We start from the raw sequence: 4638 nt of genomic DNA on the forward strand, positions 1-4638 counted from the left end.
TACGGCTTGTTTTTGCACTTAATAAAATAATTTGTTTTTGCAATATTTTGCCTTTTTTATTTGTGTTTCATTTCCATAACTACTTCTTTCCTGCATGCATAGTCACCTGGTATGCCTTCTGCAAACACGGACAGAAGCACTGTTGCAATTAATAGCACACCTTTTTAAAGTGACCTTGCATGCATGAATCTCACGTTTTGAAAGAGTGGGGTCTGACCTGGCCTGCGGCTGACTCCATAATGTGTTTACTGCTAGTTTGGCCTGTTTTCTCTTTTCCAAGGTAAACACAAGGTAAGTAAACAGGGTAAGAGGAGGCATTTGCAATAGGTGGTTGAGAAAGTTTGTAACATTACTCCAACTCCTTGACGCAGTGAACGCAAACCTGGGCATCACGAGCAGTACTGGACTAAATAGGTCTGTAACTCAAACTGCAACTCAGAATGATTCCCTTAGCGTGAAGGGAGTTTGACTGTTGTCCACAGGTAGAAATCCTGTTGCAAACCTTCAGTGACTTCCCAGATACACAGAGCTGGATGCAGGGTGCTGACATGGATGGTTTTATTGCTTCCAACTGGAACCCTGCCTCGGGTGTGTTACTGTATTGCCTTGCTACCACCTGACTTCATAATCCTTTTTTGTTTGTTTGTTTCCATTTCAAACTCATCTACATGTGACACATTGCCTGAGTTTGTGACTGGTTTTCTCTAAGCAACTGTGGTGACACGGCTCTCCTTTCCCTAGGCTGAAGCCTTTGCATGTCCTGAACCCTCAGTAAAATGAGCTCCTTGTCAATGTTGGTGTCTCTCAGATTTCATTTTCTCCTCTCAGCTTCAGTTCAAATTCTGCTTTCCCTAGAACAGGGCTTCCCTTGTGGCTCAGCTGGTAAAGAATTCGCCTGCCATGCGGGAGACCTGGGTTCGATCCCTGGGTTGGGAAGATCCCCTGTAGATGGGAAAGGCTACCCAATCCAGTATTCTGGCCTGGAGAATTCCATGGACAGTTCATGGAGTCATAAAGAGTCAGACACGACTGAGCCACTTTCACTTCACTTCTCTAGAACATCACATCTTGTACTTTGTTGTGTGGCATGGACCGTTGCCTGAATGTCTCAAAGCCAGGTGTTGCCGTGTGAGTCAACTCTTGCCTGAACGTAAACTGAGTCCTTAGTTAAAGCAGCAGAAGTTATGAAAGATTATGGTGAATACGTCTACCACTGTCAGAAACCCTTTCAAGGCTCTTTGCTACCCGTCATTTCTCATGAGAATTCCATTAGCATTGGTCACTTTACTAGAATTTTCAAGTGTTTCCACCATCCTTTGGAGGAGCCATTAGAAATAAGTTTTCTGACTTTCATTCATATAAAACCTGAGCTTTCTTGTGTCACCTTTTCTATGGAGACCCCTGTAAGTACGTATTACAGGTAGAAGAGACATCTATAGCACGGAACCACTGTGAATATGGTTGTTCTTGCCCGATGAGGGAAATAAGGTTTTCTATCTAAACTGTTTCAAACCAGGTTAGCCAGATTGGGGCTTCATGGAAATTAATTGAATTAATGGCCCCACCCTTCCCCTCTCCTTTAGAGGATCTGCTTAGGGACCTGCCATCCAGTGCTGTCTTGGCTACATTTCTGAGTTAATGACTAAAGAAATGCATTGGTTCTGTGGCTCGATTCTGCAGCCGTGGTCCAAAGCAAGCTTACTGACTGTAATTTTGAGGAAATAAAAGCAGTTTGATTTCAAGGTATCATTTGGTGAGGCCTTGGCTGCCGGCTGACCTGTCCATTGCTCGGGGTTAGAAGGCAGCTCTGTGTAGGAAACGCATTTGAGACCAGAGTACTGTATTGCTGCTATCTTTTGTTTCTGTAAGTAATTGGGCATCTATTTCCTTTTTAAAAATCTGTCACTTTACGTATGATTAATGTACCACTTCTGGGAAAATGCTTGCTCTCCCTTTTTAGTAGTTGAGATTTGACTTACCAATCTAAGGCAGGGGTAGAATGATCATTGGAAGGTTAGTATAGATCAGAAAAAAAAAATTGTGAACAAAGTCAGAAGATCACACTGAAAAAGACATGAAGCCAGGGTCTGGGGTCTGGCCTTGTCACTCAATCACATGGAACCTCGGAGGGGCCCTGTCTCACAGCCTTCTCTCTGTCCACGAAACAGAAGCGTTCGTGGCTGCCTCCTGGGGTTGCGTGAGGATGAAATGAGCTAACAATGACATCTATTGAAATTTCCCGCAATTGTTCTTCATCAAGTATTTAAAGATGATTGTGTGACTTCCTGGGCTTTGATCAGCAGGTCCACTCATGACACTCTGCTAACCCTTTCTTCCCAGCTGACTAGGTTAAGAAGTAACCCAGTGTCCTCAGGGGATCCGCTGCGGGGCAGACAGGACAGCATCTCCACCAACGACAAGACCGTAGCCTGAGTGCGCACTTACTAGGAACACCTTTGCCAACTGGAATTCCTTGGTTTTTTGCTGAATAACGTGGGAAAATGACAAGTGGTAAAATAATCCAATAAAGTTCTGTTTTTAAACCAAATCTTTTCCCCAGGAGAGAGAGCGGAGGTCGCCAGCATTTAACCTCCAAATCACCACCTTTCCTGAGAACAACAGCAGCGCCCTCCAGCTGTTCTGTCGCCAGGAAGGAGTTAAGGTAGCGTGCCTGGGGGGGTGCCCCCACTCTATTACGGCCGTGGCCCGCTCGCCCGAATGCCAGGCTCAGCTGGAAAGGGGATTGTGTGCCTGTGCCAGGGCTAGAATTGATTTTAACAAGATACCCCCTGTTGTTCCACTCTGTTTTGAAAGTCAGAGTTTAATACTCCAGCCGGGTCACCGAATTTGTATTCATGTTAAAAAGAGCAGAGTCTTGGGATACAGCCTTGAAAGCAAACCCCACCTTGGCCACTTCCTGACTCTGGCCCAGAGCCTGTCTGACCCTCAGTCTCTTCATCTAGGAGATCTGAGTGGCAACATCCACACTGTGAAAGGGGTGTGACAGCTTTTAAACTAGATAATGAACCTGAAGACTCAGTGAAGTGCCCAGAGCACTCTGAGTGTTTTAGAGACGGGAGCTGGTGGTGGCTCTCGCAACCGTTGGCCATGACCCTGGAATCCTGCTAGACCCGAGGGCACAGAGAGGTCCTTTCGACCTACAGGATCCCATGAGAATTTCTAGAAAGCAGTGTTTGTGCTGGTGTAAAACTCAGCCCATACAGGGCTTGAAGGGGCCACCAAAAGTAACTCTCTGCCCAGCCTTCTGTACTAAGAGACAAGGAAGGGCATGGTGTCTTACAAGGAGTGAGGGCTGTGGCCCCAGAGATTGGTGTGGATGGCCTTTGTAGCTCACACAAAATGAATGTTGGACATCTTTTCCAGGATGTGAATATTTCTGACCTTATGAAGAAATTAGATATCCTTGGCGATAACGGGGTAACTATGAGCGATCGGTTTCCGGTTTCGTGTCCTTGTTTTGATTCGGGTGTACTCTGTTGTGGCTTTTGTTTCCGTTTTTGTTTTAATTTCTTCCTGATTTAAGAGATCGACTAAGTACAATGTAAGGCTTTTGTATGGCCGTGTTCCTGCGTGGGTGGCTGGGTCCGCATCCGTCAGAAGTGGGGTTCTGAAGTTAGGTCATCCCGACAGTGTGTGAGTGATGAGGGTTAAAAAGGCCTAAAAATAAATGCCCAGAAAGAAAGTGGAAGCAGTCAAGATCTCTGAAATCCCAAAGTGAGACTTTCGCCTTCTTAAAAGACTGGGCTTGAGCGAGGCCCTGTTTCTAAAAGGCTCGGGGACACTGTGTGAGGTGTCCCCACCCCCGAAGGGCCGGTCCTCAGACCTGTCACTTCTGTGAGTTGGGGCTGACCCTGGGGAGGCCGCTTTCAGAGTTGCGTAGGGCTGACTATCTGCACGGGATGTGGGATCAGTGTAAAACGCCCTTGCCCATTTTTGTGTTTTAGAATTTGAGAAATGAAGAACAGGTTGCAATAATCCAGGCTGGAACTGTGCTTGCCCTGTGTGAAAAGGTAGAGCCCAGCGGCATTTCTGTCCATACACCTTGTCCGAGCTTCCTGGCACCATACAAGAAACTGTACATTGGCGTCTCGCTTTGTTCTGGAAGCATGGTTCTGGTTTCCTGTCTGCGTTTGCATGCGCACGTGCACGCCTGTTCCTTTTCCGGGGAGAGTCACTCATGCTTATGGCAGAAAGCTTAGAGACTGAGAAAGAAAATCCAAGCTCCCCTCGAGGAAACCTGTCTGTGACAGTTGGTTTATTTCCTTCCAGTTTTTTTTCCACGCCCTTTAAAAAAAAAAAATTAGTATCATACTTGACTTTAGCTTTTACCCTGCTTTTATAAGCTTCCCCCCCGCCCCGTGAGATCGAACGGCCCTGCATCATTCTACCCACAGCCACGCCCTCAGTTAAATATTCTTTCGCTGTTAACATATTGGAGTATTTCTGCTCTTTTTTTCTGTTTGCCATCATGCAGCGATGAGCAAGCATCTTTAATCATAAGTTTCTATCTACATTTTAAAACACTTCCACAGGATAGATTCTAGAAGTGGGATCACTGGGCTTATGGGTAAGAGGGTTTTAAAGAGCTTTGATACTGTCCAGTCGTTTCCAGAAAAA

The 4638-nt window shown here is 46.0% G+C and overlaps 1 long non-coding RNA gene across 1 annotated transcript; it reads left to right on the forward strand.

The window, feature by feature from the left end:
* Nucleotides 1-2594: 2594 nt before the first annotated feature.
* LOC148777909 (uncharacterized) lies at nt 2595-4031 on the forward strand. The gene is made up of 3 exons (XR_016037475.1): nt 2595-2662; nt 3385-3438; nt 3966-4031. It is a non-coding gene; the product is annotated as an uncharacterized LOC148777909 (long non-coding RNA).
* The last annotated feature ends 607 nt before the right edge of the window (nt 4032-4638 follow it).

Source organism: Moschus berezovskii, chromosome 5, assembly GCF_049115385.1.
Source record: "Moschus berezovskii isolate FMDL1 chromosome 5, NW_MosBer_1.0, whole genome shotgun sequence".
Taxonomy (NCBI): domain Eukaryota; kingdom Metazoa; phylum Chordata; class Mammalia; order Artiodactyla; family Moschidae; genus Moschus; species Moschus berezovskii.